The sequence below is a fragment of the Urtica dioica genome, chromosome 3, assembly GCF_054948205.1.
Source record: "Urtica dioica subsp. dioica isolate 48M chromosome 3, U.dioica_male_clone48M_v1_H2, whole genome shotgun sequence".
Taxonomy (NCBI): domain Eukaryota; kingdom Viridiplantae; phylum Streptophyta; class Magnoliopsida; order Rosales; family Urticaceae; genus Urtica; species Urtica dioica.
This window is the reverse complement of record NC_142758.1, coordinates 26,743,595-26,767,911: the sequence shown is the minus strand read 5'-3', so window position 1 is coordinate 26,767,911 and position 24,317 is coordinate 26,743,595. Positions and strand designations below refer to the sequence as shown.

Sequence of the window (24,317 nt, the reverse complement as noted above, 5' to 3'; positions counted from 1 at the left end):
AGATTGGGGTCGATCTCATCCCGGATAGCTTCATCCTGTCCAACGCCGACTTGAAGATTATGTCGGCGGAGCTCCCATTGTCGATCAGGATTCTCCGGACGAGGTTGTTGGCGACCGGGGCTGAGACGACTATCGCGTCGTTGTGTGGATGGAGCACTCGCGCCGCTTCTTGTCCGGTGAAGAACATGGATTCGAAGGGGGCCGGAGGAGGGGCCTCGTACGTATGGTTGATGTAGTGCGCTATTTTCCCTTGGGAAACTTCGCGCACGTACTTCTTCCTTTGCGTGGCCGAGTCTCCGAACTCCGGGTCGCCCAAGATTGCGCCCACGACGTGAAGTTGCGAGCTCTCCGGTTCTTCGTTTGTCGCGCGGTCCGTAACGGTCACCGTCGCCGGACCTTTCTTTTCTTGCCGCGGGCGGCCTCCGTGTGCCGCGGCCGTCCCGATAGTTCTAAGGACGTATTCTTTCAGTTTCCCATCTTGAATCAGGCTGAAGGCTTGGCAGAGGGTGGCGTCCGTCTGCCCTTGCATCGTCATCCACGTCTCATAGTGTTGGACTTGGAAGTGGGGCGAAGGGAGAGTATGATTCCTCGATCCCTCCGTACGGCCTTTGCCTCCCTGACTCCCTCATTTCGATGATTTGATTTTGGAGGCTCTGAATCATCGTGACCATGTCAAGCCCGTTAGCGGGGCCGACCGTCGGGGCCACGGGAGTCACCGGTTGGCGTTCGTTGGACGCTTGGTCCACGACATTGGCCTGAGGCCGGCCGAGAGTTGCGGCGGGGAGCGCGTCCCTTTGAGAGTTTAGCCTTTGGCGGAGATCCTCCCCTCGGGAGTTTCTTTGCGCCGTCAAGCGCTCTCTAAGGTCCACGCTTGGCGCGGGGCGAGGCGAGGTCGCCCTTGGTCGAACCGTCCGGCGAGCGCTTCGGGTATCGGCCCCGTCATCTACCAGAGTCGCTCTCTCCTCGGCGAGGGGCCGTGTCCGGCCGCCTCTTGAAACCGAGGGGGCGAGTCCCCGGGAATGTGACCGCGCCTGCTATCACGCCAGGTGCGACGGCCCGGCCAAAGCGTCGTTAGACCTCTCGGGCCGCGAAGGGGCAAGGCTGGGCGTTGCCTCATTAATCCTCGACTCCCCCACATATTCGGGGTCGGAGTCGTATTGGGCGGACCTATCCTCAATGTTATAGCCGAGGAGATTGGCTATGAGCGTACCGTCGACGCCGGGACGGTCAAGGAGCTCCGCAAGCCGCCGGGCCGTGTCCTCTCGGAGCTCGGCCTCGGGGTCATTCATCGGGTCTTGGGGCTGGCTCTTGCTATCGTGAGGTTGCCCTTCAAGACGATGTGCGAGGCATCGAAGGCCGTACCTCGAGCTCGTCGCTCGGGTACCCGCGGAGGTGGTGGGAACGTGACTCATCTCTCGAGAGTCGTGATAACAAAGGGAGAAAAATGGTAGAGGGAATGCGTCGTCAAGGTCGAGAGATCCCCTCCTTCTAGCGCCAAAATGTTGTCGCGGTTTTTCGGACAACGATTTAGGAGTCGTAGACGGTCAGACCCAAGGCCGGACCAAGTGGTCTCGTCTCGACTCGAGCGTGTCGGACTTGGTATCCCAAGTCGTCCCTTAGCTGTCTGTGGTATCTATCTCGTCCAGGCACCTGAAAAGCAAGCAAGAAAGGTGTGAACTACAAAGGGAAAACAGGGGGGTTGCCCCTGTTTACCTCTCCGACGCTCAACATTAGTAGAATTGAGGTGGTTTGTAGAAGGTTTAGTGTTTAGGAGTCGAGACTTGAGAGAAACGAGCGAGGTATGAGTTCGACAGCGTTTCGGTACTCAAATTCGGATTACCTGGACTAGGGGAGAGACCCCTATATTTATAGGCGACCAAGGAGCGTCATGAACAACCCCTTGGCCGAGGGCCGCCTCTGACCCGGCCATGGACGGATCTGACCCGGCCATGGCCGGCTCTGACTCGGCCGTGGAGGCCATGGCCGGCTCTGAACCGGCGATGGCCAACTCTGACTCGGCCATGGCCGGCTCTGACTCGGCCGTGGAGGCCATGGCCGGCTCTGACTCAGCCATGGCCGGCTCTGACTCGGCCGTGGAGGCCATGGCCGGCTCTGACTCGGCCATGGCCGGCTCTGAGGCGGCCGTGCGCCGGGAAAGACTTGGGGAAGCCGCCATATGTTGTTGTTGCCGTACCGGGCCGGAATGGACCGGTAACACGTCTCACGTGACAAGGTTGGAACGATTGAGAGCGCCGCTCATCCAACTTGGATGACCCCGCTTACGGACTTCTTGCGTAGATGGGTACTTCCCGAAGACCCCAAAGAAGCCGAAAGGCTAAAAGCCCTCGCATCCAAATACGTGTTGAGAGGCGAAGCCTTATACAGGCGCGGGTATTCAACCCCGCTGCTCCCATGTCTCAATAGCGTCGAGTCGACCAAGGTCCACCGCGAGATCCACGAAGGCCTCTGCGGAAACCACGCCGCTGGAAGGTCCCTCGCGCTCAAAGCGCTTCGACAAGGCTATTTCTGGCCAACGATGAAAAAAGACGCCTACGACTGGGCGAGAAACTGCGATAAGTGTCAACGTTTCTCCAACGTTCCACGACATCCGCCATCTCCCCTAAGTAGTATCGTTATTCCACACCCATTCGCAAAGTGGGCCGTAGACATTATCGGCAAGCTTCCCAAAGCTCCAAGGCAATACGAATACGCCATCGTCGCTATCGACTACTTCACCAAGTGGATCGAAGCCGAGCCTCTGGCCAGGATCACCGAGGCCAACACCACGAACTTCATCTGGAAGTCAATAATATGCCGCCACGGCATCCCCGCGTCAATCGTGACCGATAACGGCGCGCAGTTCGACAACGCGAGGGTTAGAGAGATCTGCGCCCAGCTAGGGATAAGCAAAACATTCTCATCCCCGCGACATCCACAAGCTAATGGCCAAGTGGAAGCCGTAAACAAGACGATTAAGAGCAACCTCAAGAAAAAGCTCGAAGCCAAAAAAGGCGCCTGGGCTGAAGAACTGCCTTTCATCCTATGGGCCTATCGAACGACCGTTCGAAATGCCACCTGAGAGACCCCCTTCTCCCTAGCTTTTGGGGTTGAGGCGGTGGTCCCCATGGAAGTAGAAGCCCCGACCTATCGGGTTGACACTTTCGACGAAAAAGAAAATGATGAAGCCATGCGCCTCGAACTGGATCTAATCGACGAGAAAAGATCTGAGGCTCTCACCAGACTCGCTGCACAAAAGCGAAAGGTCGAGAGATACTACAACGCCAAAGACAAAAGGCAGATCTTCGCCGTCGGCAGCCTTGTACTCAGACGCGTGTTCCAAAACACCCAAGTGTAAGGCGCCGGAGTCCTAGGCCCAAATTGGGAAGGACCGTATAGAGTCCAACAAGTCATACACGATGGGACCTACTACATCGAACACACGGACGGAACTCCAATCCGGCACCCGTGGAACGCTGAACACTTGAGGCAGTACCACCAGTGATCAAGTCCCCTCATTATTGCTCTGATTTCCCTTATTCAATAAAGGCCTATGTGCCACTGTTCAAGGATGTTCCCCGTTAGCAAAAATCAATAAAAAATAAAGTTTGCGGTCTTTTTTACCCACTTTATAAAAAAAACAAAAAAAAAAGTTTTTAGTCATCACGGCACGGCCTGTAAACTAAAAACTTGGGGGGCTAATGGGTCCTGCGACATACACTCAAGAATTCACGGCCAAAATAAACAAAAAAGGTAAAAACCTTAAGCTCCCCACTTCCGGGATGAGGCTTAGGTCGACCTAACTCGGCGAGCTCGGTCGCTAACCAGAGCAAGCTCAACGAGGCCGGCATCGAGTCGAGCTCGCTCCTCGAGCCCAGTTCGCTCCTCGAATCGAGTTCGCTCCTTGAGTCGAGCTCAAGTTCGCTCTTCGAGTCGAGCTCGCTCCTCAAGTTGAGCTCGCTCCTCGAGCCCAGTTCGCTCCTCAAGTCGAGCTCGGTCCTTGAGTCGAGCTCAAGTTCGCTCCTCAAGTCGAGCTCGCTCCTTGAGTCCAGTTCGCTCCTCGAGTCGAGCTCGCTCCTCAAGTCGAGCTCGCTCCTTGAGTCAAGCTCAAGTTCGCTCCTTGAGTCGAGCTCAAGTTCGGTCCTCAAGTCGAGCTCGCTCCTTGAGTCGAGCTCAAGTTCGCTCCTCGAGTCGAGCTCGCTCCTCAAATCGAGCTCACTCCTCGAGCCCAATTCGCTTCTCAAGTCGAGCTCGCTCCTTGAGTCGAGCTCAAGTTCGCTCTTCGAGTCGAGCTCGCTCCTCGAGCCCAGTTCGCTCCTCAAGTCGAGCTCGCTCCTTGAGTCGAGCTCAAGTTCGCTCCTCAAGTCGAGCTTGCTCCTTGAGTCCAGTTCACTCCTCGAGTCGAGCTCGCTCCTCAAGACGAGCTCGCTCCTTGAGTCGAGCTCGCTCCTCAAGTCGAGCTCGCTCCTCGAGCCCAGTTCGCTCCTCAAGTCGAGCTCGCTCCTTGAGTCCAGCTCAAGTTCGCTCCTCAAGTCGAGCTTGCTCCTTGAGTCCAGTTCGCTCCTCGAGTCGAGCTCGCTCCTCAAGTCGAGCTCGCTCCTCAAGTCGAGCTCGCTCCTCGAGCACAGTTCGCTCCTCAAGTCGAACTCGCTCCTTGAGTCCAATTCGATCCTCGAGCTCAAGTTCGCTCCTCGAGTCGAGCTTGCTCCTCAAGTCAAGCTCGCTCCTCGAGCCCAGTTCGCTCCTCAAGTCGAGCTCGCTCCTTGAGTCCAATTCGCTCCTCGAGCCCAGTTCGTTCCTCAAGTCGAGCTTGCTCCTTGAGTCGAGGTCGCTCCTCAAGTCGATCTTGCTCCTTAAGACCAGCTCGCTCCTCAAGTCGAGCTCGCTCCTTAAGAGCAGTTCGCTCCTCGAGTCGAGCTCGCTCCGATTTCGTCAAGCTGACTGGTACTCCCCACACCGAATCTACGCCTCCTCGAGTCGAGCTCGCTCTTCGAGTCGAGCTCCGAGTCTACGAGTCGACTGATACTCCTCGTGCCGACTCTTAAAAAAAAAAAAAAAAACCTTAAGCCCCCCACTCATGGGAGACAAAGGCTTAAGAAGCTCGGGCCCCCGATGGTCAATCAGACTTACGGGTCTGAGAAAAGACGTCCGCCTAACCCGACGCACCCACGTTCGCTCACTCCAGGGTGAGCAACCCAAAAGACGTCGGCCTAACCCGACGCACCCGCGTTAGCTCACTCCAAGGTGAGCGAGCCCAAAAGACGTCGGCCTAACCCGACGCACCCGCGTTCGCTCACTCCAGGGTGAGCGGGCCCAAAAAAGACGCCTGCCTAACCCGGCGCACCTAAGTTCGGACGCTCAATGGTGCGAACACTAAGAAGACGCCGGCCTAACCCGGCGCACCTACGTTCCGACGCTCAAGGGCGCGAACATCCAAAAAAAACGCCGGCCTAACCCGGCGCACCTATGTTCCGATGCCCTATGGCGCGAACACTAAAAAGACGCCGGCCTAACCCGGCGCACCTACATTCCGATGCTCAATGGCGCGAACACTAAAAAGACGCCGGCCTAACCCGACGCACCTACGTTCCGACGCTCCAGGGCGCGAACACTAAAAAGACGTTGGCCTAAACCCGACGCAAAGCGCGTTCGCTTGCTTCAGGGCACACACCCAAAGACGCCGGCCTAACCCGGCGAGCTCGGTCGCTCAAACAGTACGAGCTCAAAGACGCCGGCCTAACCCGGCGCGCTCGGTCGCTCAGCAGCGCGAGCTGGAAGACGCCGGCCTAAACCGGCGAGCTCGGTCGCTCAAACAGCGCGAGCTCGAAGACGCTGGCCTAACCCGGCGAGCTCGGTCGCTTAAAAGCACGGGCTCCAAAAGACGCCGGCCCAACCCGGCACGACTTACACGTCCAGTCGCCAATGGCACGGATGCAAAGCCCCCGGGGACTACCCGGTACGACCTCTTCGATCGCCGAAAGGCACGAAGCGAAGTCACCGGACCACGATAGCCCACAAAGAAGGCACATGCGAGTAAAAATTGCTCGGAAAATGAGATAGCATTCAACATGAAAGCAACGAAAATATCTCATAAATAAAAAGAGCCACGACTCTGATAAACACGTGCTGAACAAAAAGTACGTCAAAAATAAATAAAATCCTAGAAATAGGAAGAGAAAGCAAAGCGCTAAACACGCGCGCTGTAAAAGAAAGCCACTCGGCTCAAGGATCACCCTCGTCCAACAGAGGGAACAAGGTGTCAAAGAAGTCAAAAGTGACCCCCCGGGCCTCGTTCTCGGCCGCGGTCGCGTCTCGACATTCCACCACTCCGGCACGACGGGCTTCCTCGGTCCCTATGTCGTAGTCATCCTGCAAGTCGGACGCTCTCCGCTCCGCTTCAGCAAGCTGAGACGAGAGTCGAGCGTTTTCCTCCGCAAGAGAGTCGCGCTCGCGCTCCGCCTTAACACGCGCCGCTTCGCTCGAGGTAAGCTGGCGGTGCGACGTCTCCAAGGCATTGGATCGAGCGTCCAGTTGCCTCCGAAGGTCGGTAACCTCAGTGCGAAAAATCTCCGCTGATCGGGTCGCCACCTCGCAAGCTTGCCGTTCTTCGGTGAGCTCGCCCGCCATCTTGGCCACTGACAGTTGGGCTCCGTCGCGCTGGCCTTGTGCGATCTGGAGTTCCACCTTGGCCTCTCGAAGATGGTCTCGAAGCGTCTCGGTCTCCGCCCCCGAACGCGAACCTCGCTCGACCTGAGCCAACCTAGCCTTCGTTCGGGCGAGCTCCTCCTGAGATGCCCCTAAGCGCCGGATGAAGTCGTGCAAAATCCTGTCGCTTCGCACAGCCCTCACATACGCATGCGACGACAAAGAAGCAAGGGTTAAAACTAAAACCCACGCTTATAACGAAACAAACAGAAGTACTGACCCTCTGAGCATCGGTAACACCCGCCTGGAAGAAAGCGATGTCGCCCTTCGACACCACGCCCTTCCACCAGGATAATGGGGATCCCTCGAGGTGGCGAAAACAATCCCCTCGAGCCTCTATCCCCTCCAGCTCCACCGCCGAGTTCGCCCTCTTGGGTTCGGAACGCTCGTCGGGAGGTGCCGATGTCGAAGCCCTCTTTAAAGAAGCCCGAGACTCCGGTTCGACTAGACCGGCGGTCTCGACGCGCTCTCCATTCGCCTTGCGGTCAGCGACCCTAGAGCGAATCTCCGCCATCGACTCGGGGTCCCGAGAAGCGAGAGCCAACCTCCTAGCTCGCCTCTTCGCGGCTACGCAAGGCAAAGTAACGAAAGTCAAGTTCTGCCAAACATAAAATTTTTACAAAACTGTAAAAGTTACCTCGAGAAGCAGGAGCGGCTGGCTGAACCACGGGACTCGGGGGCCTGCTCGCCTGGAGCGCCATCATCTCGAGGGAACGGAACCGCTCGCCAGCCTTGCGGGCTTCCGACATCCCCGATATTTCTCTCACAAAGGGGAGCTCCGCTGCCCCCTCGTCCGCTGGAAATTCGGCCAGACGACCGAAGCGAAGGGGAGCCTCGCCAAAAGCGTCCGAGGTGACCCACACCCACGCCCGGCGGCTAGGCGGGTCATAATATTCGACCAGCCTCACATTGCCCCGAGCACGGGCCATATGAAATCCTGGCTGCCCCGGCGCCGGGAGGACGGTGACCAGGTTACGGAAGTCGTCCACGGTCATGGCACGCTGCGTCTGGCAGTGCCACTCCATGAAACATGTAGCCAACATGCGATAGAACGCCGCGCTCATCTGACATGGATGGACCCCTAGCCGGGTCAGGATCTGCTGGACGATCGTCGGGAACGGGAGACGCAACCCGCAGACAAGACTCCCGATCGTCACGGCCGCATACCCGTCCCTGGGGCGGGAGGGCCTGTCCTCAGGAGCGGGTCTAAGCAACCCCACCAAGGGAGGGATGTTATACGTCTCCCGAAGCGTGCTGAAGACTCGGGAAGTGAGCGTGCTCGCAACATCGATTCCCTTGCAGTCTAAGCCGACGGGGGCGACAGAGTCGCCTACTCCGTACATACGAGTCCTCTCCAGCGATCGGGCATAAGTGTAGCCCGAAGCCTGCGCGGACTCGAGGGCCGGCCATGCCGTCGCCAACACCTCGCCATCAAGTTTCTCCTTCCCCCGCGCGGGAGGAGCCTCCGAGCCCGACCCTTGGGGATCGTCGGAGTAAATCTCGTCCAAGAAAGATTCGGACGGCACTATCGCAAGCTCAACACCCGGCGTCCAAGTTAGACGCCTGGGGGAGCTCGACACTCACCACCGCATCACCCCGCTGCTCGAGCAGGGGGGCGTCAAAGGCCGCCTCGCGGGAGACCAGGTTGATCACCAACCTTGACGAACGCGGGTCCTTGGACCCCTCGTCCTCCTCTTCGGGGCCGCGCCTAGTAGGTGGGCCGCTCCCGGGCCCCGCCAGCTCGGCGATCGCCGCGGCATAGGTCTCCAACTTCGCGAGCCATTGGTCGGCCGCGCCAGAGTCTTCCTCGACAAAGATGGGAATCCCGTCGAGGTCCTCAAAGGGACCCTTGGCCGCCCCCCCAAAATTTGGGAGAGGGCAGGTAGGGTCAACCTCGGGATGATCAACACGGGAAACAAGCTCACTCCCCATTAAGAAGAAGGAAAAAAGTAAACTGCCCGGGGGAAATTTCAAATTCAAAGAAATTTTCCGATTACCCGCAGGCCACCAGTGTGAACAGAAAGAGCGGGGACCCTCCTATTTATAAAGAGGAAGGAGCAAACCCTGCTCCTTCCCCCTGCGCGCGCGACACAAGTCCCGGCCCGCGGGCCGGCCTCGCGCAGGCGCTAGTCCCCTAGCGCCAGGCCGCGCGCGGGTCTTGCTGCCCGACCGGCCCGGTCCGGCTCCCAGGGGTCCGGCCACAAAAGATATGCGTGCGTGCGGTCACTCGTGATCGAAGGTGAAATTACCTCAACGCCCTTTTCTTTTCTAAAGTTCACGACTTACGTCCCGTAAGCCATAAACTTGGGGGGCTAATGTTACCGGTCGTTTTCGGGACACCGAAAATTCAAAAACGATTCAAGGCCGGCCGGGCTTTGCCGGCCGGAAGCCCAACGGGCCCCGACCCACCAGGCCCGAGCGCCCCGACGCACCCACGGCCCTGCACTGCCGGCGCGCGCGCACCGTCGCCCCCGGCCCAACGGGCCTCAGGGCGCCCTATCACGCCTGGCTCGCGTGCACCCTGCGCCCCGGCCTCCTGGCCCGCGCGCGCACTCCCGCGCACCCCGGCCTGCGCACGCCTCGGAGCCCCGGCCGAGCGCCCCTGCTGCCTCAGCCGAGTGTCCCTGCCACATCGGCCACCTCGGTCGAGCGCCTTCGCCAGCTCGGCCACCTCGGCCGAGCATCTTCGTCAGCTCGGCCACCTCGGCCGAGCGTCTTTGCCAGCTAGGCCACCTCGGCCGAGCGTCTTTTCCACCTCGGCCGAGCGTCTTTGCCCCCTCGGCCACCTCGGCCGAGCGTCTTTGCCACCTCGGCCACCTCGGCCGAGCGTCCTTGCCACCTCAGCCGAGCGTTCTTTCCACCTCGGCGGGGCACGCCCGCTGCCGGGCATGCCGCGCCCGGCCAAGTCCCGCGCCAGGCACGCCCCGCGCCCATCCAGGCGACATATCCCGCGCGCCCTGCGCCCTCTTGGGCGTGAGGCCTCGCGCGCCTCGCTCCCGGCCACCCGGTGGGCCTCAAGGGGCCGGCCCAAGGCCTCCCCTCAAATACTATAAATACCCCCCCCCTAGGGGAGGAAAAAGGAGAGATTGAATTGATACATTTCAAGAACAATACTTCTCTTCTCTTAAGAATTCTTTCGTGCTCTTGTGACATTCCAAGAACGCGCAATCCTCCTCCCTCGGCTCAGAAGGTCAAGGACCCCCCTCCACGAGAGGGAGCACGTTCCTCTTCTGCGACCCGAGCCTCTGCAGTACCTATTGCTCTTCTGCTTCTTGGCCCTTGAGCTAGAACTCCGAGCTACGAGGCAAGCGACCCCTCTAAAGTCTTCACTAGAAGCTACGAGCCCGGTCCCCCTCTAAAGCCTTGGATTCACAAAGCCTCCGAGCCCAAGATAGCCTCCGAATACACAAATTGAACTACGTTCTGACCTGATCCCGACTAAAGGGTACGTAGGCATCCAACCTTTGGCACAGTCACACCCCCCAAAACACACCTCAGGGTTTGGAGGGTGCAGCTCGGTCTACGAGCTCCCATTTTTGGCGCGGTCGCGATCACTTGGTCCGGCCTTGGATCGAACCGCCCGAGGTATTTAATCGTTGTTCATTTTCGTGCGACAACAGGAACTTGGTTCAGAATATAAGCGGCTGTTTCGAGGGCATATCCCCAAAAGGAAAGAGGGAGTGATGAGTAACTCATCATTGATCTATCCATCTCCATAAGAGTTCGGTTTCTTCTCTCTGACACTCCGTTTTGTTGAGGGGTGCCAGGTGCGGTAAGCTGAGAAGCGATACCTTCTTCTTTAAGAAAGTCATCGAACTCTCTAGACATATACTCACCACCTCGATCAGATCGAAGGGTTTTGATCACTTTCCCAGTTTGCTTACGTTAAAGGTCTCGGTATTTGTTTTTGAGCAAATAGATAAAACCATATCGCGAGTAATCATCGGTGAAGGTAACGAAGTATTCGTATCCTCCACGTGCCTGTTCGCTGAGCGGACCACATACATCAGAATGTACTAGTTCCAGCAACTCAGTGGCTCTTCTACCCTTATCTGAGAAAGGTCGCTCAGTCATCTTTCCTTCTATGCAGGATTCATAAGTAGGTATTGAACCTATTGCAGAGGCTTGGAGTGGACCGTCCCTCACAAGTCTCTTAATCCTATCTAGACTGATGTGACCAGGTCTTAAGTGCCATAGGTGTGTTGATTTTGTTAGATCGGAGGATTCACAAAGTTTGATCCTCTTTGGCTCCCTAATTAGATCATTATCTATTTCGGTGTCTAAAATAGAAGGTTGAGTGGGATAAATATAAAAAAAAGACCATTCTTTATACATGCATCAGTGACAAAAGAATTATCAGGAAACGAAATACGAAGTCCATTCTTAATGAACTTTAAACAATAATCTTGCTCAAGAAGACGAGCAACGGATATTAAGTTCTTCCCAAAGGTAGGAACAAAATAAACATTATTCAAGTTTAAAGTGCGGTCTTCAAAAGACAGCATCACGGATCCCACAGCCTTCGCAGACTCCAGGCTCCCATCATTCCATTTGAAACAGAACTCGCCTTCTTCTAAGCTCTTGGTTTTCTTGAAACCATTCAAGGAACAACAAATATGGTTAGTAGCAGCGGAGTCAAGAATCCACATTGATACATTATCAGCTACTAAGCATGCTTCGGTAACTAGTACAATACTATGTTCCTTTGCTTTGAGATAGGCATGACAGTTCTTTTTATTGGCCTTGTGAGGTCTCTTCTCAGTTCCAGAGGCGGAGGCTTTGTGCTCAGTAGCATGTGCCTCTCCTTTGATTCCTCTTTCTCTTAGTGAGACCGACAGCAGTGTGAAGTTCCTTCATAAGCTTGGTAACAGTGTATTCTAGCTTGTTTATGGAGTAGTTCATCTTGGAGGTATCAAGAGATGCGGGGAGAGTTTCTAAGATCATATCTATGACATTCTTCCCATCAGTCTCAGATCCTAGGATTTCCATTTTATTCAGAAAACTAATGATCAGTATCATAAAGTTTCTAACAGGAGTCCTATCCTTCATATGACAGTTCATAAACTATCGGACTGCTTGTTGCCTTGCCTGATGCCTTTGCCCTACAAACATCTCAAGGAGATTGTTGAGCATGTCGGCGACAGTCTCGATGTCACGATGTTGCTTTTTCAGCATATTGTTCATAGATGCTAAGATATAGCACCTAACAATCTCATCGGATCGAAGCCAGGCCGCCAAGGCGTCTTTGTCCTCTTTAGTTGAATCATCATTCGTCAGAGGAAGACACGGGGTGGTGAGTACCCATTTGTGCTTGTTAACTATTATGTCGAGGTTATGTTTCGAATCTATATAGTCTTTGTTTTCGAGTTTGTTCGAGGAAAGGATGATTGAGGGAAGTTTGCGAGACATGTTGCTTAATTAAGTTGAAACAAGTTTATGATTTAGTCTTTGGTTTAGGATTTAAGTTTTATTTAAGACTTGATAAAATCCAAAGGTGTTATAAACTAAATGATAATTTACTCCTTCGAGGGAACGCCGCAAAAAATCTCCATTTATAAGTAAATGACACATCATTAATGCTTAGCCAAGATATCAATACACCAATTTTGACCAGCCACCTTTTAAATTTGTTTGATAACTCACATCCTTTCGCAGGGCCTCGAGGGAGGATTACTAGGGATTGAGTCTAAGTGTGCAACCAACCACTTAGTCCAAGAGGTCAACTTTGAAAAACAATCCCCCAAGGGGAGGCCTTGTCATCATCGTCTCACTCTCGGACGTAGCTCATTGAGCAATGATCGAAGCAAAAATGCCTTGGAGTACTCCCATTTAAGAGAGGGTCGCAAGAGCGGCTCTTAGTCCCACGTTAATTGCTTCTTTCATTAGTGTTGGGGATCGTGGGTTACAAACAACAAATATAACCCTCCCACTTAGTTTTTGGAGTTGGTTCATCGACTCTTGTAAGTTCGGAAACGGATTTCCTAGTTAGAGAGCGACATAGCGGACAACTAGAAGAGAATCCTAGATCATCATGTTCAGAGCAGTGTTAGTGCATAAAGGCACAAGGAACATACTCTATCTTTTCCTATTTTCTATTTCGGGAAAGTGCATGAGGGAAGTGTGAACTTCAACTCACTCGAACACTTGAAAGTTTGAGATTACACATCTTTTTATTTTTCGGCTTGTCTACAAGGAGACCTCCAACTCAAATTTTCAAGAGCATATAGATTTTGAAAATATGTGATATAGATATAGTTTTGAAAACATTTTGAAAATTTGTTTGATTTGGATGACAAAATATTTTTCAAGTTTGAAAGCGAAAACGGTTTTTCATAATTCAAACTAGTTTTGTAAAAATTAAATTTCAATTAAACTTTAAAAAATCAAAACATTTTAATCTTACACATCATGTTTATAATCTTATGAAAAACATTTTTGCTCAAGAAATTTTTCTCATTAGAGTTCTATAACTCATGGTAGTGGGGCTGAAAATCTGGAATTCTAAAAAACTGGACTTTCGGAACAGCCGCACACCACGGAGTAAAATCGCCATAACTGGCGGCTCCGATGTCCTTTTGATCTGAAACTGGTGGCATTAGACAGAGGAAAGAAAGAGCTATAATGTGATTCAAGAATAATTAAATTTCGATTTCTGACCAGAGAGTTATGCCACTTTTACTGCGGGTTTTACTCCAGCTCGAAGAAAAAGAAAGAATTAAAGCTTGGTCCTTTTTAGGTGCGAAAAAGAATCGAGTGTAACGGAACGTTTTAGGAGGTTGTTAAAGCTTTTATTTGTGTTTTATTAGCAAGGTAATAACATGGTATAAAAGAAATAACAACATGCATAAAACGATTCAAGTAAATAAAAGAAACTAGTAAGACAAGAAAACTAGTCACAAAATTTACTCGAAATTTCTCAAACCTTTAAAACACGTTTTTCAATATAAAAAATTAAAAACTTTTAGAACTGATTTTTAATTTAAAGGCAAGAGCAATAAATTAAAAAAAATCTAAGAAAACAATTCTAACTTGTCACAAAATTAGTAAACTTTCGAAAACGATTTTCAAGCTCATATTTTTAAATACATGTACATGCATATCTTTGACCATAGCTCTGATACCATTTGTTGGAATCGATCTAGGGTTTAAGAAAAAGTTTAACGCTTCGTTAAGCGGCGGAATTTTAAAAATTTTATTTTTCAAGTAAAACGGTTTTTACTAACCTAGACAAAGAGCAAGCACATGTAAATAAAAACTATTATGAGCTAAGAAGTTTACTAACCTTTCTTGAAGCTTGAACTTTGAGCTTTTGGAAAGTTGCAACACTCGTCTCCCTCGCAGCACATCTCTCTTTCTTTCCTCGGCGACTCGAACAACCACAAAAGTTTCTATCACTAAATCACTCGAAATAAAAGGAATTAGTGTGTGGGCACTTTTAAACACTACGACTTAAGAACGAGTCTTGGAGTCGCAGAGCTAAACTCTAGGTCAAATGAGGAACTAGGTGCAAAAACTATAAAACGAAACTGACTAGAGAGAGAGAGGAGAGGGGCGGCCACAATGATGAGGACATGCCCCAAAAGGAGCCGCAAGCAAAATACCAAGTGCCGGAAGGACCCGTGACGAGAGCTCGAGCGAGGAGATTCAAGGAGGAGCTTAACAATCTGATCATCAAGCTCCAAGATGAGGAAGGGGACGAGCTCGCAAAGGAGAGAATTCAAGGAAGCCAAGAAACACCAATGAAGAACGTTATTTGGGCTGAATTGAATTAGTCGGACTATTACTATTTTTCTATTTTCAGTTTATGATATTTGGGCCAAGACATGTTATTTAAAAGCCCGTATGGTTTGTATTGGGCTGGTCCTTTGTTTTTATGTTTATTATTGCTTAAATAAGGCTAAATGGGCTGATTAGGTTATGGGGCCCATGGAGCTACGAATTTGACCTATGTAAACTCTATAAATTAAGCCTTTAGGCTGAATGGAAAAACACACAATTTGAATTTCGAGTTAAACACTTCCTGTGAGGATTTCATTCTCTCTTTGGTTCGTTTAGAACTATTCGAGTCTCTTACAAAGCGGTGCGTGTAGGAGTTCGAGCCCGACTCATCAGACGGCCATTCGCATCCGTCCGTGGCGTCATTCGATCCACCTTCGTTCCTAAAACGTAGACGATCCGTCGCTGTGCTATTGGGGTATCGGGTCTCGGAGCTTAGTCGGCCGAGGTTCGTATCAAGTGGTATCAGAGCTAGTCTCTACTTTTAGGCCTGCTTATCCTTTGTTTCGTTTTCTTTGTTTTTTTCTCCGTTTGTGTTGCTTTCATTCACTACGTACGTAATTGTTGTGTTGAGTCTGTGTTGAATCACCCTAAAACGTTCTGTTGAGTCTGTCCTTGTTTTTTCTTTTCTCCATTTGTGTTGTGTTCATCCCGTACGTACGTATTTGTTGTGTTGAGTGTGTGTTGTTTTCTTCGTATTAGGTCTGTGTTCTTTTCGTGCTAGGTCTGTGTTCTTGAGCATCAAAAAAAAAAAAAAAAAAAAAAGAAGAAAGAAAAGAAAAGAAAAGATCCGAGAAAAAAAAAAGAAAAAAGAAAAAAGAAAAGGAAATTCGTGGAGATCAATTCGAATTCAGTGGAGATCAATTATAATTATCACAGTCTATCTTAGGAAGTCAAAGAAAATTCATTTCCGGATTTTATCACTTAATTTCGGAAATCTCCTTGATTCCTAGTATCCTGAAATCGGGTTTCATTTATTCGGCATTCATTCTTATTATCCTGAAATCAGGTTTCATTCATTCCTAGTATCTCATTGATTCCGGATTTTTGTTCACAATCAATTTCGACATTTCAGTTTCACTTAATTCAGGATCTCTTTTAGTTTCTTTTATTTCCATAATCTTTTCCCATTTAGTTTCCCTTTCATTCGTTTCCTGTTTGTGTATGTTCACAATTAATTTCGACTTTTCACATTTAATTTCGAATTAGCATTACCTCCCGGATATCAAAAAAAAAAAAAAAGAAAAAAAAAGAAAGAAAGAGGATCTGAAAAAAAAAATAAAAAAAAAAATAAAAAATTCCTGGTGTGTTTTGGAGCGTTTTTAGGTATCCTACATCCTATCGAAATTTTTTTTTGTCGCCATTTGTCATTTTGGGCCGTTTGTCGCACTTTGGGAGAATTATTTTTTTGGGACTTATATAAGACCTGATCATAACTTTCCGTGGTGTTGTCTTTCGTGTTCGTGTCATTTGGGGTGTCGTTTTATTGTTCGTGTCGTTTGGGTGTCGTTTGTGTCGTTTTGGTGTATCGTTTTCGAATTCCTTTCATCACCTTCTTGGTCTCTGAGTAGTTCGGTACGAGCCTATAGAGAGTTTGAGTGAGTGGTAAAAGGCAGAGAGAGTATAACTATCGCCATTATCAAACACGAGCGCTGAGTGATATTATTAGAGTGTAAACACGTGAGGGAGAGTTTGGTGAGGTTTTCTTTTGTTACTAACAATATCTTGCAGCAACCATGTCTGACAACGGCGACGCAGATGAGGGACTTCCAGACCGGAGGCTGATGATGCAAGCCATGATAGGAGAAATGCGGAGGATGATGAGGGAAGAGTTGGAGCCACTACGAGAACGTGTTGAGAGAGTGGAAGAAGGCCAACAAGCTCCCAACAGAGGAAGACGAAGACAGCCTAGGGAGGAGACAAAAGATGAGATGGAGAATGATTTTGAAGAGGAGGACTATAGGAGAGGAGGACGAAACGAGAGAAGGTTCGAAAGAAGACAAGGAGGAAGGGACAGAGAAGACGGAGGGATTGGTGGCATCAAGCAGAAGATTCCAACATTCCAAGGGAAAAGTGACCCGGACGCCTACTTTGAATGGGAGACCAAAGCCCAGTTTGTGTTCAATTGCTACAACTACACCGAACGCAAGAAGGTAATACTTGCTGCCGCTGAATTCACTGATTATGCTATTGTTTGGTGGGATCAGCTGGTGACGAGTAGGCAACGGGATGGAGAGGAGCCGATAGAGACTTGGGATGAGATGAAGGCCATCATGACGAAGAGATTCGTGCCTCGCCACTATTACCGAGAGCTCTACCAGAAGCTTCAGCGCCTACGGCAAGGCACTCACAGTGTTGAGGAGTACTACCGGGAAATGGAGGTTGCCATGATCCGGGCAAACATCGAGGAAGATCGCGAGTCTACCATGGCCAGGTTTATCAACGGGCTGAACCCTGACATAGCGGACAAGGTGGAGTTGCAGCATCATGTCGAGATGGAGGATTTGGTTCACTTGGCCGTCAAGATTGAGAAGCAGCTCAAGACGAGGGGTAGCATGCGGGGAAACCGATTCTCAGACCAACCTGCATGGAAGAAGACCTTCAACCGAGATGAAAAGAGCAGTCTCAAACCACGAGGGGACGTAGCCAAGCCAAGCACTTCCACGGCCCCAACCACATCTAGTCTTAGTTCCAGTGCTCAAAAGAAACCGGAGATGTCATTTCAGCGAAATCGTGATATCAAGTGCTTCAAATGCCAGGGAGTTGGTCACTTCGCAAATCAATGCCCGAATAAGAGGAGCATGACGATTCTTCCGACCGGAGAGATGGTTACCGACGATGAAGAGGAAGATCAAGAGTGTACTGGAGAAGAGTCAGACGAGGAAATTGAGGCACCAGCAGAGCTCGTGTTGGTCTCTCGACGAACTATGAACGCACAGGTCGTACGAGATGATGAGGAGCAGCGTGAAAACGTCTTTCACACCAGGTGCCATATTGGTGAGAAGGTGTTCAGCGTTATCGTAGATGGAGGGAGTTGTACGAACATAGCCAGCGTTGCTGTAGTGAAGAAACTTGGACTTCCCACGACAAACCACCCTCGTCCTTACAAGCTTCAATGGTTTAATGATGGTGAAGAGGTACGTGTCTACAAACAAGTCCTTATCAGTTTCTGGATTGGCAGCTATGAGGACTCGGTGCTCTGTGACGTGGCACCAATGGACGCGGGGCATATACTTTTGGGGCGGCCGTGGCAATTCGATCGGAGGGTGACTCGTGACGGCTACACCAACAAGTACTCCCTCAGGCACAAGAATCGTACCATCACCCTCGCCCCCCTGACTCCAAAGCAAGTTCATGAAGATCAACTGAGGATGCAACAAGAGAGGGAAAGGTTTAGGGCCCTAGAGAAGGGAAAAGAACCAAGGGATGAGGTAAAAACAGAGAGAAAAAAAGAGAGAGTCCCAGAGAGAAAACCCGAGAGAGAAGTGGGGAGTGAAAGAAAGGATGGGGTCATGAAAAACAAAATCGGTGAGAGAAAACAAAACAACTTCTTTGCGGGAAAGAGTGATGTGAGGAAAGCCTTCTTTGCCAAACAGCCGATGATTTTACTTGTGTACAAGGAGGCTGCCTTATTCACTAACCAACTTGGCGAGGTTCTACCTACTGCCATTGTTTCTCTTTTGCAGGAGTTCAAGGACGTTGTTGTTCGAGACATGCCAACAGGACTACCACCGATTCGGGGAATTGAGCACCAGATTGACCTTGTACCCAGGGCCTCGCTTCCAAACAGACCGGCCTACCGAACCAACCCTGAGGAAACGAAGGAGTTGCAACGGCAAGTCGAGGAACTTTTGTCAAAGGGGTACATTAAAGAGAGCATGAGCCCTTGCGCCGTACCAGTTCTATTGGTTCCAAAGAAGGATGGGTCTCAGAGGATGTGTGTGGATTGCCGAGCCATCAACAACATCACGGTCAGGTATCGATTTCCCATTCCTAGATTGGATGATATGCTAGATGAATTACATGGTGCGTGTGTTTTCTCTAAAATTGATTTAAAGAGTGGGTACCACCAGATTAGAATGAAAGAGGGGGATGAATGGAAAACCGCTTTTAAAACTAAACTTGGGTTGTATGAATGGTTAGTGATGCCTTTTGGTTTGACTAATGCACCTAGCACATTTATGCGACTTATGAATCATGTTTTGCGTTCATTCATTGGTAAATTTGTGGTGGTATACTTTGATGATATTTTGATTTATAGCAAGACCTTGGATGATCATGTCTTACACTTGCGTGAGGTTTTTATTGTACTCAAACGTGAACAGTTATTTGCTAACCTTGACAAGTGCACCTTTTGCACCAATCACGTTGTTTTCTTGGGTTTTGTTGTAAGTTCAAAAGGAGTGCAGGTAGATGAGGAAAAAGTGAAGGCTATTCAGGAGTGGCCGACACCGACAAATGCAGCTCAAGTACGGAGTTTTCATGGCTTAGCGAGCTTCTATAGGCGCTTTGTCAGAGATTTTAGCACGATCGCTGCCCCGCTCACGGAGGTGATGAAGAAACATGTGGCGTTCGCATGGGGGCAAGCACAAGAGGAGGCGTTCACCGCAATCAAAGAGAAATTAGTCAACCCTCCTTGTCTCGCATTACCTAACTTCGATAAACCATTCGAGGTGGAGTGTGATGCGTCCGGCGTGGGAATCGGAGCAGTTCTCATGCAAGACCGACGGCCGATTGCGTATTTCAGCGAAAAACTGAGTGGGGCCACCCTTAACTACCCCACTTACGACAAGGAGATGTACGCATTGATTCGAGCTTTAGAGACTTGGCAGCACTACCTTTTGCCAAGAGAGTTCGTGGTCCACACCGACCATGAGTCACTGAAGTACTTAAAGGGACAACAAAAGCTCAACAAACGGCATGCGCAATGGATGGAGTTCATCGAGCCGTTTCCATATGTCATCAAGTACAAACAAGGTAAGGAGAATGTGGTAGCCGATGCCCTTTCTCGAAGGTATGTTTTACTTTCCACTTTAGATGCTAAACTGCTTGGTTTTGAACATGTCAAAGAGTTGTATCCAGAAGACCGAGAGTTTAGTGAGATATTTACGAAGTGTGAGAAGATGGCGTCGGGAGATTACTTTAGGCATGATGGGTTTTTGTTCAGGCTTGGTAGACTTTGTGTGCCTAGTTGTTCTCTTCGGGAGTTGTTAGTTAGGGAAGCTCATGGTGGGGGCCTTATGGGACATTTTGGGATAGCAAAAACTCTAGGAGTGATCCAAGAGCACTTTTATTGGCCTCGCATGAAGCGTGATGTTGAGAGGATCTGTGGTAATTGTATCACATGTAGGAAAGCTAAGTCGAAAGTTCAATCACACGGTATGTATACACCTTTGCCTATTCCTAGCTCACCTTGGGTAGATATATCTATGGATTTTGTGTTAGGCTTGCCTAGGACTAAGTGAGGTCGTGATTCTGTTTTTGTAGTGGTTGATAGGTTTTCCAAGATGGCACATTTTATCCCATGTCACAAAACCGATGATGCTTCTAATGTTGCTGATCTGTTCTTTCGAGAGATTGTTAGGTTGCATGGCATGCCTAGGACGATTGTCTCGGATAGGGATACCAAGTTCTTAAGTTACTTTTGGAAGACCTTATGGGCTAAGTTGGGTACTAGGTTGTTGTTTTCGACTACTTGTCACCCCCAAACTGATGGTCAGACCGAAGTAGTTAATAGGACCTTGTCGACTTTGTTGAGGGCAATAATTAAGAAGAATATCAATACTTGGGAAGATTGTTTACCACATGTTGAGTTTGCTTATAACCGCGCTATTCATTCATCTACTAAGTTCTCACCGTTTGAGATTGTCTATGGTTTTAACCCACTAACGCCGTTGGATTTATCTCCTATTCCTATCTCTGAGCATGTGAATTTAGATGGTGAACAGAAAGCAAAGCTTGTTAAGCAGCTTCACGAGAGGGCACGACTCAACATTGAGCGAAGAACGGAGCAGTATGCGCAGCAAGCCAACAAGGGCCGCAAGAGAGTGATTTTTGAACCAGGTGATTGGGTCTGGTTACATATGCGCAAGGAGCGTTTTCCGGAGCAACGCAAGTCCAAACTACAGCCGCGTGGCGATGGACCATTCCAAGTTATTCGCAGGATCAACGATAATGCCTACAAATTGGATCTTCCAGGTGAGTATAATGTTAGCGCTACATTCAATGTGACTGACTTATCTCCTTTTGATGCAGATCATGATTTGAGGGCAAATCCTTTTCAAGACGAGGGGAATGATGAGGACATGCCCCAAAAGGAGCCGCAAGCAAAATACCAAGTGCCGGAAGGACCCGTGACGAGAGCTCGAGCGAGGAGATTCAAGGAGGAGCTTAACAATCTGATCATCAAGCTCCAAGATGAGGAAGGGGACGAGCTCGCAAAGGAGAGAATTCAAGGAAGCCAAGAAACACCAATGAAGAACGTTATTTGGGCTGAATTGAATTAGTCGGACTATTACTATTTTTCTATTTTCAGTTTATGATATTTGGGCCAAGACATGTTATTTAAAAGCCCGTATGGTTTGTATTGGGCTGGTCCTTTGTTTTTATGTTTATTATTGCTTAAATAAGGCTAAATGGGCTGATTAGGTTATGGGGCCCATGGAGCTACGAATTTGACCTATGTAAACTCTATAAATTAAGCCTTTAGGCTGAATGGAAAAACACACAATTTGAATTTCGAGTTAAACACTTCCTGTGAGGATTTCATTCTCTCTTTGGTTCGTTTAGAACTATTCGAGTCTCTTACAAAGCGGTGCGTGTAGGAGTTCGAGCCCGACTCATCAGACGGCCATTCGCATCCGTCCGTGGCGTCATTCGATCCACCTTCGTTCCTAAAACGTAGACGATCCGTCGCTGTGCTATTGGGGTATCGGGTCTCGGAGCTTAGTCGGCCGAGGTTCGTATCACACAAGGTCTAGAGAGAGAGAGGCTCTCAATCTCTAACTTATGTCGAATGAATGAAATGAGAGGAATGAGGCTCCTTTTTATAGGAGAGGTCTCACCTTCAATAAGGTAGTTTCCTCTTCTATAGAATATCACATATTCATGAGCCAATTTCCCTTTTCCTTCATAGAGGTGCACGGCCACGACTTACCAAGTAAGTCCTTGGATTTGTTTCCTCTTTTGTTTGCTTCTCCCTTGACCCATGTGGCCGAAATTCCCTATGCATGTATGGGAAATTTGTTTCCTCTTTTTCTTTTGGGAAGTATCATGATACATTTATGCACAAAATATTCTCTCTTTCTTTGGGTATTATAGGCGCCCAACATCATTCTAGAAGGAGCTTCTAGAAGCTTCTTCTTTTGTTCATGACAACATGAAAAAGGCCCATTAAGAATTTTCAATAAAATTCTTATGAAATGAAATTAATTCACAAGGCCCAATTGAACTAATCTTGGCCGAGTAATATCAAGTCATCAAATGACCTTGTCAAAAAATTTATTGACATTCATTTCATCCTATGACTCAAAAGACAAAAATACCCTTTTGACAATTTTTGTTTTTGTTTTGACTTAGCTTCCAGTTTAACTATTCCTAATCGATGTGATTCATGATAGTGACCTCATGGATCCAAATGCACAAAGCTTGAGCTAAAATACTTGGACTCAAAAGTTCACAAACCTTTTCCAAGTTTAGCTTAATGTCAACTGACTCCACTAAAGAGTTGACACTGAAAATCTCTCGGTTCAAATGAATTTATTTTCTACTCAAGAATTCAACCTAATTGTAATGAGTGGATCCATAGAATATTATCAGTGTTTACCCTTCATGAATATCATCAGCTAGTCGGGATTTACAAAATTACCATTTTACCCTTCTAGTTGTTATTTCCTCAACTCTTTTGTCGCTTGTGAATAAGTTAGAAACAATGTATTGACGAGGAGCTAACAAGTCACAATGTTTCATCCAAAAGAGTCAAGACTCAATTTAGACACTGGCCAGTTCATTTATTCACACTCCAAGGAACAAAGCATGAGGTGATATATATTGCATTTCAGCAATCTTGTACATGAATTCCATATCTATGAGAACTTCACAAAGTTACTCATGACATTCTCACAACTCAGTACTTCACCAATAGGCCATGTTCGGAATCACATAGTGAGTCCGAACTCTGACTTTCTCAAATGAGAATACTAAGGTGTGAAATGACGTGTCTCATTTCAGGATTAAGGTAAGCACGATGCAATTCATACGTAGTGACTTCGAGACATAAGAGGTTAAATGGTCTGTTCTTATCTTGTCTCTAGAAGTGCACTGGTCAATTCAGTACCTTCGGAAGATACCTAGAAGAACTATAGAGTCTCCAACTCTCAATGCCTCATAACCAGACATCATAGATTCTTCTAACAATCATACTGAGGTCAATAGTCCTTTGACCCTTAGATTGCGAATATATCGTTTTAAGCAAACTACGAAGAGTTTGTTAATGAAAATCTACATTTGTCTCTTCGTAAGTTATTTAGTTTGTTTATGGACTAAAGACTAAGGTTTTATCATAAAGCTTCAAACAAGGAAGATTGAATGAACGTTTCAACTTTTTATTAATGAATAAGCAATTACAAGAAAGAGTCTTCATGAGACTTTATTACATCAAATGTACAATATGAAGATTACAACTCTTCTTGTGGGCACGATTGACAATAGAAGCCGTAAGGCAGTAGAGTCAGTGAAAGACGGTCACTGAATTAAAGAGTTTCTTGGGTCTTGCTGGCTACTATAGGAAGTTTGTGGAAGGATTCTCTAAGTTGGCCATGCCTCTGACTCAACTAACTCGTAATGGACAGAAGTTCCTTTGGACCGAGACGTGTGAAAAGAGCTTTCAAGAGCTGAAGAACAGGCTGACACACGTGCCATTGCTCACCATTCCACAAGGAGTTGATGGATCCGCCATATACCGCGATACATCTAAGCAAGGTTTGGGCGCTGTTTTGATGAAATATGGGAAAATCATTGCTTATGCCTCGAGACAGCTGAAGGATTACGAGACTCGGTATCCTACGCATGATCTAGAGCTTGCTGCAGTAGTGTTTGCACTCAAGATATGGCGACACTACCTGTACGAAGTCCATTGTGACATCTATACGGACTGCAAAACGTTAAAGTATCTCTTCACTCAGAAGGAGTGGAATATGCGTCAAGGATGTTGGATGAAACTCTTGAACGACTACGACTTCGATTTGCATTATCACCCTGGTAAGGCCAATGAGGTAGCAGATGCTCTCAGTCTCAAGTCTGTATCGTCCTTAACGAGTCTGGTAGAAACGTCTCTCCATCTGAAATATGATGTGCAGAAGCTAGAGCTTTAGCTAATCACGAGCAGGTTAGCCACTCTTAGCGTACGTCCAATACTGCTTGAGCAGATCAAAGATGGTCAGTACGCAGACGAATATCTTCTTGGGAAGATGTTTATGGCTCAAAACGGTAAAGATGGTGACTTCAAGTTGGATGACAACGAAGTTCTAAAGTCCATCTGAAGAGTTTGTGTGCCATCCAATGAGGAAGTCAGGAAGCAGCTGATGGACGAAGCTCACGGGACACTATACTTGGTACATCCAGGTGTGACAAAGATGGATCAAGACTTCAGAAAGGTGTTTTGGTGGCCAGGAATGAAGAAAGACGTAGCTGAGTTCGTCCAAAAGTGCCTAACTTGTCAACAAGTTAAGGCAGAGCATCAGAAGTGAACTGGAATGTTGCAACCACTTGAGATTCCATAGTGGAAGTGGGAGCAGATAACGATGGATTTCATGTTAGGTTTTCCAAAAACCACAGCTGGT

The 24,317-nt window shown here is 48.9% G+C and overlaps 1 pseudogene; it reads left to right on the top strand.

The window, feature by feature from the left end:
- LOC149402525 (uncharacterized) overlaps window positions 1-24,017 on the top strand; it is a 42,764-nt pseudogene extending 18,747 nt beyond the window's left edge.
- Window positions 24,018-24,317: the final 300 nt, after the last annotated feature.